Consider the following 15,351-nt stretch of genomic DNA (forward strand, 5'->3'; position numbering starts at 1 on the left):
TGCAACTAACCTCAGCCAGTAAATTCCCCTCTGTGCAACAGTCTCTATTGCTAAAGAGATAACAACTGTCAGTGTTATTTATTCTGGTCTTTGTATCTATGAGTAGCACTTTTGGGGGGTATTTATAATGGAGTTAGGGCAGTGGAACATGGAAAGATGCACGTCTGCAGGCAACAAACCTCTCATAGCAGTATGCACAACTTATCCATAAATCACCCGAAGCCGCCTCCAGAGAAAACTTTGGGTGATTTAGCGATATGTTGGACATACCACAAGCAAAGAGGCATTTTTGGGAGTTTTGTCGCCACAGCCATGCATAAAAAATCGCGGCCAACAAATCTTCCCATTGGATTGGAGTAACATTCATTTACTTACACCACAAAATCATTAACAAATATCTTACTTGTTTTGGAAAAATTATGGAAAAATTATATTTGACTTTTAAAATTTGGAAAAATCAAATGTTGGTCAAAACTTAGAAACCAGTTTTTTTCATTGTACTCCAGAGCTAGATTTAAGAATTTAAGTAATAATCTTAATATGTTTTTAGCCAACATGACAAAAAACTGATCATTATCTAAACAACTGATATAGCTAAAATACTTCAATAATATCTGCACAAATGATCCCAGAAGATTATGCAAGATTATCATCATTTTTTGTAGTTGAGTTCTACTTTTGATTTTGGTAAAAGAGATAGCTTCATGAATAAACTGAGTTTTCCTCTTATCTGTCTAATATGAGGATCAACTTAATTCCTTTAGGGTCAGGCCACACTGGGCGTTTTGGGGAGATTTGGTCGCCTGGCGACTTCGGAAAACGAATCGCCGCGTGTCATTAGCGCCGGCATTTTTACATTTTAGCCGGCGCAGAGTGAGGGAAGACGTTTGGGGAGATTGTCGCCAGGCGACCAAATCTCCCCAAAACGCCCAATGTGGCCTGACCCTTAATGTGTCTATTAAAGCTGAGGAAGTTGTGAGGGTGATTAAGAATTTAAAAAAAGCTTAAAGCCACAGGTCCTGATGGGTTTTCCCCTTACTTTTATAAGATCTTAGATTTCAAAATGATGCTGCTTTTGACAGATCTTTAGAAGAATTGGTTTTTCGTGGGAGGAATTTACCCTCTAGTAATCTTTCGTACATCAAAGAGATTCAAAAGGAAGGCAAAGATCCTACAAACCCTGCTTCCTTTAGGCCTATCACACTAATTAACCAAGATATTAAGATATTATCAAAGATATTTGCAGATTGTTTGACTTTAATTTTTCCTTTTATTATTTCTTCAGAACAAAATGGTTTCATAAAAGGTTGTTCAAGTGTCAGAACTATAAGGTAACTAATCTCAGCTATATATGCCGCTAAGAAGAGTAAGATCCCCTTGTTTTTAAATAGTTTACGCTAAATGTGATCAGTTACTTAACTGTCTTAATATTTTTCGTTATACAATATATATTTCCTGGGTTCCCCCATGGCAGCAACTAATGGGTTAATCCCCTATCATGAGAAGGACAGGCTTAACAAGCAACCAATTAATTATCCATAAGAACCCTCTCCCTCCCCTTATTCCTTGTCTTTTTTTTTCCTGTCTGAGTTGGATAGGCTATTTTTTGTTTTTGGTCTCACCTGGGTCATCTTGGCCTTTTTCCACTTCGGTGAAGCCTCTGCAAAGGGTATCCGCTCGGCGCTCTGCCTGTCAGAGGGTCTCTCCCCCCCCCTCTCGTTCCTCTGAGGACGCCAGGGTAACTTGCGTGGTTGGGGAGAGACTAGGCGCTGTTGGGAGTGGGGGAAGACCAGTGCTGGTAGCGCTTTGCGTTCCACAGCGCCATTGCGTTCCATCGGCAGGAAGTGACGTCACTTCCGGGGTTTTTCGGATCGTGGCGTCCAAGGTATTTAAAGGGACGCCAAGGTAGCAGTGCGGGTTGCTGTTTTTGGCTGTTGCTGTTTGCGGTGTCCTGGTCTGAGTAGCCCTTACCATGGATTCCCCCACTGCCCGTAGCGCTCGTTGCTCTAGTTCTAGGTGGGACCATGAGACATTTTTCTTTATTGTTGTCTCTCTTCTATGCGCTCTTTTCATTTGTCTTGTGCTTTTTCTCTTCACAGGCTCTCTGCAAAAAGGTCTCGTTCTGGCAATATAGAAGGTCAGCTTGGCTCCAAGGAAGGTTCAGTACCTATCGCTGGGGAAGATACAGCGACTCCCATATGTAGAGCATGCCCTAATAGGGTTTTGAATGGGAAATATCTGTGCCGGGAGTGCCTTACTGAGGTGGCTGGAGAGACCTCCAATGAATCCTCAGATGTTTTGGAGATGATCAAAAGAGCTGTCACAGAGGGAATGCGCTCTGCGACTCAATCCTCCTCAGCTCAGAAGTCTAGGAAGAGATCGAGAAAGACTTCTCAGGAGGAAGATGGGAGCGAGGAGGAGTCAGAAATGGATGAACATTCAGTAGTCCTTTCTGAGGAAGAATCAGAGACGGATTCTACACATTTATTTGATTTCAAGATGGTGGATTCATTAGTTAAGGCCATTAAGGAAGCCTTGAACTGTGGGGAAGAAGAAGACAAATCTTCTACCACTAAGAAATTATTCATGTTGAAACCTAAGAGATCCAATTTTTTCCCGATTTTTGAGGAAGTAAAGGAAATGATCGCTTCGGAATGGAGCAAGATGGAGAAGAAACCATCTATCAGAAATAGATTAGCTAAACTTTATCCTTTTTCTCTGGAAGACTCTAAGTTTTGGGATTCTCCTCCAGCTGTTGACGCAGCCTTAGCTCGGTTGGCTAGACGATCCACGCTTCCAGTGGAGGATGCTACCAGCTTCAGGGACCCTATGGAAAGACGGATGGATAAGGAGCTAAAGAAGGCCTACACAGTTTCCGGATCTGCCCTTAAACCAGCGGTAGCTCTCTCTGCCTTGTCTAGAGCTTTCAGATTCTGGGTGGCGAATATCGAAGAAGCCTTAAGGAAGAAGATTAGCAGAGAGAAAATCATTGAGGCTATGAATGAACTCAAATTGGGAGCAGATTTCATGGCAGAAGCCTCTCTAGACCTTATACGACTTTCAGCTAGGAGTGTGGCCCTTTCGGTCTCGGTTCGACGTGCATTATGGCTTCATTCATGGCAGGCGGATAATAATTCCAAGTATAATCTCTGTGTGTTTCCCTTTCTGGGTCAGAAGTTGTTTGGAGAGAAGCTGGATGAGGCCATCAAGAAAGTTTCAGGTGGAAAGACTATGTTTCTACCGCAAGAGAGACGCCAGAACCGGTTCTTCTCTTCTACTAATAAAAGATCCTTCAGAGATAACCTCTTCTCCAATAATCAGAGGAATTATAGGCCGGGAAGAGAGTATGGAAGGCCACGTACATGGAAGGAGGGACAATCTTCTGTTAAGTTGGAGAAGGAAAGACCTTCTCCTTCCTTTCGAGGAGGCAAGAATACAAGATTTTTCTTAAGACCTGCCAGCCAAACTCCAGGAAGTAGGAGGTCGCTTAAGGGATTTTGCTGGGGTTTGGGCTGGCTCAATTCAAGACAATTGGATACGCACAGTGGTGAGCGAGGGGTATGTGATAGAGTTCAATCAAAGACCTCAAACCCCTCATTATGTTCCTTCAACCATTCCACCTATTCCAGCCAAGTTACAGGCTATTCATCACTATGTCCAGAAACTTCTTCTCCAGAGGGCAATTCTACCTGTGCCAGAAGAGGAGAGATTTCAAGGTTTCTATTCACCTCTCTTTCTCGTGTTAAAGGCCTCAGGAGAATACAGACCAATTCTGGACTTAAGACAACTCAACAAATTCATCAGTCCTCAACATTTCAAGATGGAATCACTCTCGACAATTGTTCAGATGGTGCAGTTAGGGGATTGGATGATATCTATCGATCTTCAAGATGCCTATTTACACGTCCCGATTGCACAACAGCATCACAAGTTCCTGAGATTTGCAACGATACAGGGTCATTTCCAGTTTGTCTGTCTCCCCTTCGGTCTGTCCACCTCTCCCAGAGTATTCTCGAAGATTCTGGTGGCGTTAATCGCTCTGATAAGAGAACAGGGAGTCAGAATTTACCATTACTTGGACGACCTCCTCCTTCTGGCATCCTCCCGAGAGCAGTTACTGACCATATCGGAGCGGGTGCTTCGAGTCTTGCAGCAATTCGGCTGGCTAGTGAATTATCAGAAGAGCAGTTTAGTACCAAGACAACAGCTGATCTATCTAGGAGCCCTCCTCGATACGCAGAGGAATCGAGTATCGCTTCCCGAATTAAAGGTGAACAGGATACAGCAAGTAGTAGCGGAGGTTCTTGCGAAGGAAGGGTTGTCAGCAAGACAGTGGCTTCGCCTCTTAGGGCTTCTTACGTCGTCCTTTCAGATGGTGAGATGGAGCCGTTGGCATACGAGAGCCATTCAGTTTTTCTTCCTACAGGAGTGGAATCGTTGCTCCATGAACCAGAAGATAGTAATCCCCGAGGGACTCAGGGAACAGTTGGAATGGTGGTTAGTAACAAGGAATCTGCAGGACGGTCTGCCTATCAAGGAGCCAGTCTGGAGTCTGGTGACCACGGATGCGAGTACTTTAGGTTGGGGAGCGCATTACCTACAGTTCAGTGTGCAGGGGAAATGGAGTTCTCTAGAGTCGAGAGACTCGTCCAATATTCTGGAACTGAGAGCAGTGAGGATGGCTCTACTTACCTTTCAGGATCACCTAGAGGGAAAGGATGTAAAGTTAAGAATAGAACAACTCTACAGCAGTAGCGTACATAAGGAAGCAGGGAGGGACCAAGAGTCGGAAGTTGCTAGAGGAAACTGCATGTATCATGCAGTGGGCGGAGACTCATGTCAAGAGTTTGATGGCAATACATCTACCTGGAGCACAGAATCAGAAGGCGGATTGGCTAAGCAGGAGATTCATAGATCATCACGAGTGGGAGCTGGATCAGAGAGTGTTCTCATGGATAACATCGAAGTTAGGGGTTCCGTGGGTAGATATCATGGCCTCCCCTTGGAACACCAAGCTTCCCCGCTTTTATTCCTGGAAACCACATCACAAGGCGCTGGCAGGGGATGCTCTTTCAATACCCTGGATTTTCCCACTGGGATACATCTTTCCTCCAATTCCGTTGATTCATGCAGTGCTGAAGAAGATCTGTCAGGAGAAGGCCAAGGTAATTGCAGTGATCCCATATTGGCCACGCAGGCCATGGTTTCCTCTTCTTCTGAGCTTAGCAGTAAGGCCTCCCCTGAAACTTCCGAGTCGACTAGGTCTCTTGAGGCAGGGCTCAGCCTTCCATCCAGACCCTCAAAGCTTGAATTTAATGGAATGGAAATTGAACGGTCAAGGTTACTAAAGGAGGGGATTGCCCTTCCAGTAGTGTCTACGCTTTTAAGGGCAAGGAAGCCTTCGACTAATGCTGCATACCATCGTATTTGGGAGAAGTTTATCCAGTTTGCTACCAAGGAGGCTGTGGACCCGTATTCTCCACCTATTGGCAGTATTTTATCCTTTCTCCAGACAGGTTTCGAGAAAGGATTGAGCTTGAGTGCACTAAAGGTGCAAATTTCTGCTCTTACAGCCCTTACTAATTTCCATTGGGCAAAGCAAGAATTAATAATTCAGTTTTTCAAAGCAGTCTTAAAGTTAAGACCCCCAAGCAGAAAACTGTCTGCCCCTTGGTGCCTTCCTCTAGTACTGCATGGTGTATCAAAGGCTCCGTTCGAGCCCCTGGAACAAGCCTCTGACTACTTTGTAACGCTCAAGACAGTTTTCCTGATCGCCTTGGCCTCGGCAAGTAGAGTCTCGGATTTATATGCCTTGTCGGCTTCTCCGCCTTTCACAGTGTGTGACAAGGAAAAGGCCATTCTGAGACCACTTCCTTCAGTACTCCCAAAGGTGGTTTCCCAGTTTCATCTTAATAGGGAGATAGTCTTACCAGCATTATCAAGCATGGAGAACAGAGGAAGGGAGACTCTTCACCTTCTGGATCCTGTAAGAAGCTTGAGTGTATATTTGGAGAGATCTTCTCCTTGGAGGAGTTCGGAGAGTCTCTTCGTCATTCCAGCCGGAATAAGGAAGGGTCAGCCTGCTACGAAGGCGACTTTGGCCAGATGGTTAATCTCGGTGATTAAGAGGGCCTATATAGAGCAGAAGATGGAGATTCCAGTGGGAATCACAGCACATTCTGTGAGGGCAGTGGCTACATCCTGGGCAGCAGAGAGGAAGGTTCCTACTGACATCATTTGCAAGACAGCTAGTTGGCGATCAACCAGAACCTTCCTGAGACATTATAAATTGGAAGTTAATCCTTCAGATGCCTTTCAGTTTGCTTCTGCAGTTCTTGATTTAGTTCCTCATCAGTAAAGTTTTTTTTTTTGAATTGCAGATGGCGTTTTGTGATTATTGCCCACCCTGTTAGCTTTTTATTTCCCATTAGTTGCTGCCATGGGGGAACCCAGGAAAAATGAGAATTCCTATCATACTTACCGTAATTCTCTTTTCCTGGAGTTCCCCCATGGCAGCACTCGCTCCCACCCTCGGGGCTTGGACAAAGACAAGGAATAAGGGGAGGGAGAGGGTTCTTATGGATAATTAATTGGTTGCTTGTTAAGCCTGTCCTTCTCATGATAGGGGATTAACCCATTAGTTGCTGCCATGGGGGAACTCCAGGAAAAGAGAATTATGGTAAGTATGATAGGAATTCTCATTTATTCTAGACCAATGGCACAAATTTTGGCAGCTGGTGAACTTTCTGATGTATGTTCCATTCATAAGGGTACCATCAGGATTTTCCACTATCTTCATTATTATTTAATATTAGTATAGAAACTAGATTTTTAAATCTTCTAAGCATCTTCAGGGTATTAGAAAAAATTAAAAACATTTAAAGGTCTCTGTGTTTGCTAATGATCTATTGATCATCTTAGAGAATCCACAAAGTTCACTTAAAAAAAGTCTTTGAAATATTAATATATTAAGTAAATATTGAGAAAACCATTATTTTAAGCTACTACTTGATCTTACACTGAAACCTCCTAAAAAATCGAATTAAATATTTGGATATGCTATTATCTTCAGATCGCTCTAGACTTTTTCATTCAAATATATCCCAGATAATTAAATGTATCATTTCACAGTGTGATAAATGGATTAATTATTCTTTAATTTCTCACACGAGGAGATTCAAGGAGATTTTGTCGCCTGTCGACTAATCGCCTCGTCTTCTGAGCGACAATCACCCCGCCTCAATCAACTGCCTCAGAGTGTTTTCCCACAGTCAATATGAAAAGTCGCCTGCGCTAAAGCACATGCAGCGATGCATTTTACATAGTCGCCGAAGTTCCGAGGCAAATTCGTTTTCCAAAGTCACCCAAAGTTTCGTCGTGAGGCAACTTTGGGCGACTTCGAAAAATGAATCGCTGCGTGTGATTAGCGCTGGCATTTTTTAATTTTAGCCGGTGCAGAGTGAGGGAAGGCATTTTTGGGAAATTGGTCTCCGCAAAAACGAGGCGATTAGTCACCAGGCGACCAAATCTCCCCAAAATGCCCAGTGTGGACTGACCCTAAAACATACTGATGTTAACATTTTGGATAAGAATTTAAGCATATTTATCTGGAGTAAGAAAAAAACAGATTGTCCATGCTAAATTGAGATTACGATCTTCTCAGGGCGGGTTGAATTTGCCTGATTTTAGAGTTTCTATCTTGGTGGCTCTTACACAATATTTAATTGAGTGGTTATCTGGGGGAAATAAAATTTTCTGCTTGAAAACTCAATAAAAAGATTTGAAAATAAAAGTTGGAATAATAGTGTTAAACCCCAATTTAACACCAAATTTGACTAAAGGACACCCATGCTTAAATAGATGTATAAGCCAGTGCTAAGGGTCCTTTAGGGCAGAGACAGGCCAGAAGATTCAGGAAGATTTAGTCACCCGTCCAAAACTTCGGACAACTTTGGAAAAATAATCGCTCCGAGTGCCATCCTGCCGGCGATTTAGATTCTAGCCAGTGGGGAGGTAGTTCAGGGAGATTAGTCGCCCGAAGAAGAGTTGATTTGTCGCCGGGCGACTAATCTCCCTGAATCTTCTCGTCTGTCTCTGCCCTAACATTGCAAATACAGGTACAGAATCCATTATCCGTAAATCCGTTATCAATCATCTCCTATTTTAAAGGGGTTGTTAACCTTTCATTTAACTTTTAGTAGATTGTAAAGAGTGATATTCTGTGACCGTTTGCAGTTGGTTTTCATAATTTATTATTTTTGGTTTTTGAGTTATTTAGCTTTTTTATTCAACAGTTCTCCAGCTTGTAATTTCAGCAATCTGGTTGCTAGGGTCCAAATGACCCTAGCAACCATGCATGCATTGGTTTGAATAGAAAGTAGCAATAACAATAAATGTGTAGTCAGAAGAAGAATACTGCCAAGGTAATATCCCCACAATGGTTTCAAGCTCAGTGTGTTACCTTCAACATCCTTGCACCAACATAAATGTTGTAATTCTCAATACTTCTACATTTCCTTTTCTCTCCCCTTTAAGGGAGGGCTATGATCACAATTTACAAATATGTAAGGGACTACAAACTCTGAGATGTCTTATTCATCTATATTTTTAAGCATTTTAAGACATTACAGCTATGCATCGGGGCTGCCACCTCAGGCGGCAGCAGCCCGTGAAACGCTGCTTCCTGTTTCACCACCAACATATGCTATTTTTGACATCAAGTTCCCTTGTGGGTTGACAAATGTCGAGTAAACAACGAGAACCGAGTGGTAGCGGATTTGAGAACATAAATACAATCAAGAAAGAACAGGCGGTAGCAGGTCACTTTGTTGAGTAAGGTCATAGGGAAAATGAAAAGGCTAATGAAATTTCAAGTTATTGAAACAGTTAAACCCAAATGACAAAAGATTTGTTGTATAGGGAAGCCTTCTGGATTAGAAAGCTAGAAACATTGGGGCAAATTCACTAAGCACCGAAGCGCCGAACGCTAGCGTCAATTCGCTAGCGTTGGGCATTTTCGTTACTTCGCAAATTCACTAACGAACGCTGGTGTAGATTCGCTAGTGTTACTTCGCACCCTTACGCCTGGCGAATTTTTGCTACGGACGTAACTACGCAAATTCACTAACGCGTGCAGTGTACTGAACGCTACCTTTTACGCTAGACTTCCTTCGCCACCTCAGACCAGGCGAAGCGCAATAGAGTAGATAGGGATTGTCCCAAAAAATGCTGGCGTGTTTTCTACATTATGGGTGATAGGCTGAAAAAGATCGAATTTTTTTTTAGGGCTCCCCTCCTTCCCCCCTACATTTCCTGACTCATGGCAACTTACCTATACAGTGGGCACATGTGTAGGGCAAAATAAAATTTTTATTTGATGTTTTGAAGGTTTTCTAGGCATTTGTAGTGCTGATATGTATTCCTCCATTGAAATTTGAATTTGGCGCCGTATGCAAATGAACCATCGCTAGCGAAACTTCGCTTCGCTTGGCAAATCAACGCTAGCATAACTTCGCAAACTTACGCTACCCTTGTGCGCAACTTCGGATTTTAGTGAATTTGCGGAGCGCTGGCGAAAGTACGCCTGGCGAAGTGCGGCGAAGTTGCGCCTGGCGCAACTTCGAATCTTAGTGAATTTGCCCCATTGAATCAATTAGGCCTAAATAACGAATATGATATCGGTCCTATTTTTAGATGAGTCCTCCTTTTTAATGGATATTTTATTGTTTTTATATTTTTTTACAGATATTCTGAATATGGACTTACTTTTCACTATATACCTTGAGACACATATGTTTGGACATTTATAAATCTTGTTACATTTCTCTTTGTTACATTGTTTAACTGTTCACAATGATACATTGTGTAATTGGATACACTGGGGGGCACATTTACTAAGGGTCGAATATCGAGGGTAAATTAACCCTCAATATTCGACCATCAACGTAAAATCCTTCGACTTCGAATATCAAAGTCGAAGGATTTACTGCAAATACTTTGATAGAACAATCGAAGGAAAAATCGCTAACATTGGTGCTCGGTAGGTTTAAAGTGCCGAAGTAGGTAGTCAAAGTTTTTTTTAAAGAGACAGTACTTAGACTATCGAATGGTCGAATAGTTGAACAATTTTTAGTTCGAATCATTCGATTAGTAGTCGAAGACGTAGTAGAAGAACGAAGTAGCCTATTCGATGGTCGAAGTACCCAAAAAAAACTTCGAAATTCTAAGTTTTTTTACTTCGAATCCTTCACTCGAGCTTAGTAAATTTGCCCCCGGGTGTTTTAAGTTCTTGAGAATATCCACTAGGTGGTGTAATAGGGTATAAATTGTGGATATTTGAGCTTGATTAAGGGCCAAGGAAGCACCAGAAATGTAGCTGAAATGCTGGAAAATAATGCAATAAAGGCATTTTTAATTTAAAGAAATTGAGCAGTGTTGTTCCATATCAAATTCTGTATATACCAACTAACATTTTGCCTAAGCCAAATTCATTGTACCATTTCATTTTTTGTGTTGGTGTACAGTTAAATCATTTCAGATAGATGCATTATAAAATGCATCACAACGAATCTCAATGCAGCTTAATTTTGGTAAACTGGGAAATATATCTGCTTTGATAAATGTTTAATTTCATTTTTAAATGTCCTAATTGTTATAATGATAGATTTGCTAATACGGGTATGGGACCTGTAATCATGAATGCTCAGGACCTGGGATTTTCCAGATAACGTATCTTTCCGTAATTTTGATCTTCATATCTTAAGTCTACTATAAAATCATGTAAACATTAAATAAACCAAATAGACTGGTTTTGCCTCCAGCAAGGATTCATTATATCTTAGTTGGGATTAAGTATAAGGTATCTTTTTTTTTTTTTTTACAGAGAAAAGGGAATCATTTATAAAAAATGTAATTATTTGATTATAATGGGGTCTATGAGACACGGCCTTTCTGCACTTTGAAGCTTAACACCCAATACCAACAATACCAAGGCACTAAATTGCTCTTATTAATAAAACAATTCAGGTGGAACATTAATTTGTTATTTGAGCCTTTATTTCCTTTTTGTATAGATTTTTATGTACAGAATCATCTTCATCATTTTTTTTATATAGCGCCAACAAGATCCTTTTAAATGATAAAGTTATATTAGGCAGAGGCATTTCCACTAATATTGTGCCTATCCCTATAATCGGGAAATCTGTTTCAAGAACCTGTCCTGATGATGCCAAGATTATCAGGCTCTGAATCCTATAGGGAAGCAATCATAGCCTGGGGGTGCTGTACCACTTACCAATGTAGATGTTATGTTTCTCCTTTGGTCAGTTTTGTAGCAGTGCCTATTTTATGTAAAATAAAAGAGTTTGTCATACAGTAGTAATTTGGGTTCTTTTTGCTGGGGTCCCACACTAGTTATCAGGGTGGCCAGTCTACCCATTCACAAAAATACAATCATTTAGAATAAGTCATTGTCCCTGGAAAGTAGATGGATATGCAGTTTCTACCTTAATTCAGTTGTTAATGTATTTAAGGTTTTTGTTATCAGAATGGACAGTCTAGCAATTTACAACAATACAATCATTTAGAACAATACAATTCACCATTTTTGAAATGTATTATTTATAAATGATTGTCACCTACAGGTTTTCTTTTCAAATAATATATAATAATGTCCTATACTAGTGGTATGACATTAAAAATGGCAGAATTATGGAAAGTTTTATGTATGGAACACATTGGGAACACACAGAGCCAATTTTTAGGTGCTGAAAAAGTTATTTGTTTTAAAAGTTCAGATAAAATTAGAGAAACCCATGTTAGTTAGGAAATGGACATGGGGTTTCCTTAAAATTTGCTTTGGATGAAAAGCACAAGCAATCTAGGCCCCTAAGCACTGTATTCACGAATATGTCTCAGACAGTCATGTGCAGGCAGGCCCAATACCCGCTATTGTTGTCATTATTGCCTGCTAATGAGACAGGGATCCCAGTGCAACTGGGCTCAGCCAGTAAATAGGGATGTAGCGAACGTCGGAAAAAAAGTTCGCGAACATATTCGCGAACTTGCGCAAAAATGCGAGCGGTTCGCGAACGGTTCGCGAACCCCATAGACTTCAATGGGAAGGCGAACTTTAACATCTAGAAAAGACATTTCTGGCCAGAAAAATGATTTTAAAGTTGTTTAAAGGGTGCAACGACCTGGACAGTGGCATGCCAGAGGGGGATCAAGGGCAAAAATGTATCTGAAAAATCTGCCTGTGTGTGCTTGGAAGAGATAGTGTAGGGGGAGAGCTGTTAGTGATTTCAGGGACAGATGATAGTAAGCTTGCTGGCTAGTAATCTGCTTGATACTGCTCTGTATTGGAGGGACAGAAGTCTGCAGGGATTTGAGGGACATTTTAGCTTAGGTAGCTTTGCTGGCTAGTAATCTACTGTTCTCTTTAAACAACTGCCATACGTTGACCTTGTAGGCATTGTTTGCCCAGTTTTTTTGGACGCAGCCACTGAAGCACAGTTGCCAGAAAAAATATGCCATATAAATGCTGAAAATAGTAATTTTTCGCCATACGTTGACCTTGTAGACATTGTTTGCCCAGTTTTTTTGGACGCAGCCACTGAAGCACAGTTGCCAGAAAAATTATGCCATATAAATGCTGAAAATATAAATTTTTTTGGTTGCAGCCACTGAAGCACAGAGGCCAGAAAAATTATGCCATATAAATGCAGAAAATATGCATTTTTTTGGTCGCAGCCACTGAAGCACAGTTGCCAGAATAATTATGCCATATAAATGCTGAAAATATAAATTTTTTTGGTTGCAGCCACTGAAGCACAGAGGCCAGAAAAATTATGCCATATAAATGCAGAAAATATGCATTTTTTTGGTCGCAGCCACTGAAGCACAGTTGCCAGAAAAAATATGCCATATAAATGCTGAAAATAGTCATTTTTTGCCATATACGTTGAGTCAACGTATGGCAAAAAATTACTATTTTCAGCATTTATATGGCATATTTTTTCTGGCCTCTGTGCTTCAGTGGCTGCGGCCAAAAAAACTGGGCAAACAATGCCTACAAGGTCAACGTCGTTGACCTTGTAGGCATTGTTTGCCCAGTTTTTTTGGCCGCAGCCACTGAAGCACAGAGGCCAGAAAAAATATGCCATATAAATGCTGAAAATAGTAATTTTTTTGGTCGCAGCCACTGAAGCACAGTTGCCAGAAAAATTATGCCATATAAATGCTGAAAATATAAATTTTTTTGGTTGCAGCCACTGAAGCACAGAGGCCAGAAAAATTATGCCATATAAATGCTGAAAATATAAATTTTTTTGGTTGCAGCCACTGAAGCACAGAGGCCAGAAAAATTATGCCATATAAATGCAGAAAATATGCATTTTTTTGGTCGCAGCCACTGAAGCACAGTTGCCAGAAAAATTATGCCATATAAATGCAGAAAATATGCATTTTTTTGGACGCAGCCACTGAAGCACAGTTGCCAGAAAAAATATGCCATATAAATGCTGAAAATAGTCATTTTTTGCCATACGTTGACCTTGTAGACATTGTTTGCCCAGTTTTTTTGGTTGCAGCCACTGAAGCACAGAGGCCAGAAAAAATTAAACCAGTAGGGTTTGCACCCTAGTTTGTAACGGTGGCGGAGGGAGGAGGAGGACGCTAAAGGACAGCTGTGTGTGGAGTCATGAGGCTTGAAGAGAAGGACAGCTGCATAGAAGTCAGAACAAGTCTTCCGGCGTGCAGTAACCCTCCGAGATCCACCCCTCATTCATTTTAATAAAGGTCAGGTAATCGACACTTTTGTGACCTAGGCGAGTTCTCTTCTCAGTTACAATCCCTCCTGCTGCACTGAAGGTCCTTTCTGAGAGCACACTTGAGGCTGGGCAAGACAAGAGGTTCATGGCAAATTGTGACAGCTCTGGCCACAGATCAAGCCTGCGCACCCAGTAGTCCAGGGGTTCATCGCTCCTCAGAGTGTCGATATCTGCAGTTAATGCCAGGTAGTCCGCTACCTGCCGGTCGAGGCGTTCTTTGAGGGTGGATCCAGAAGGGTTGTGGCGCTGCCTTGGACAGAAAAACATTTGCATGTCTGACGTTACAGACTGGCCAAAGGGCTTTGTCCTTGCAGGTGTGCTCGTGGCAGGATTACTGGCACCTCTGCCCCTGGAATGTTGATGAGTTCCTGAAGTGACATCACCCTTAAAAGCATTGTACAACATGTTTTGCAGGCTGGTTTGTAAATGCCGCATCTTTTCGGACTTGTGGTATGTTGGTAACATTTCTGACACTTTATGCTTGTACCGAGGGTCTAGTAGCGTTGCGACCCAGTACAGGTCCTTCTCCTTAAGCCTCTTGATACGGGGGTCCTTCAACAGGCATGACAGCATGAAAGACCCCATTCTCACAAGGTTGGATGCAGAGCTATCCATCTCCGCTTCCTCATTATCAAGGACTGCATCATCCACGGTCTCCTCCCCCCAGCCACGTACAAGACCAGGGGTCCCCAAAAGGTCACCACTAGCCCCCTGGGAAGCCTGCTCCTGTTGGTCCTCCTCCTCCTCCTCCACAAAGCCACCTTCCTCCTCTGACTCCACTTCTGGCACCTCTCCCTGCGTTGCAGCAGGTGCCTGGGTTCGTTCTGGTGATTCCGACCAGAAATCGTGCGCTTCCAGCTCCTCGTCACGCTGGTCTACAGCCTCATCTGTCACTCGTCGCACGGCACGCTCCAGGAAGAAAGCGAAGGGTATTAGGTCGCTGATGGTGCCTTCGGTGCGACTGACCATATTTGTCACCTCTTCAAAAGGTCGCATGAGCCTGCAGGCATCGCGCATAAGCACCCAGTAACGGGGGAAAAAAATCCCCAGCTGTGCAGATCCAGTCCTACCACCCAGTTCAAAAAGGTACTCGTTGACGGCCCTTTGTTGTTGCAGCAGACGTTCCAACATAAGGAGCGTTGAATTCCAGCGAGTCTGGCTGTCAGAAATCAAACGCCTGACTGGCATGTTGTAGCGCTGCTGAATGTCAGCAAGGCGTGCCATGGCTGTGTAGGAACGTCTGAAATGGGCCGACACCTTTCTGGACTGGGTGAGAACGTCCTGGAATCCTGGGTACTTGGAGACAAAACGTTGGACTATTAAATTTAACACATGTGCCATGCAGGGCACATGTGTTAAATTGCCTAGTCTCAACGCTGCCAACAGATTGCTTCCATTGTCACACACCACTTTTCCGATCTGCAGTTGGTGTGGGGTCAGCCACCGATCGGCCTGTGACTGCAGAGATGACAGGAGTACAGATCCGGTATGGTTTTTGCTTTCCAGGCACGTCATCCCCAAG

This window comes from Xenopus laevis, chromosome 9_10L (assembly GCF_017654675.1).
Source record: "Xenopus laevis strain J_2021 chromosome 9_10L, Xenopus_laevis_v10.1, whole genome shotgun sequence".
Taxonomy (NCBI): domain Eukaryota; kingdom Metazoa; phylum Chordata; class Amphibia; order Anura; family Pipidae; genus Xenopus; species Xenopus laevis.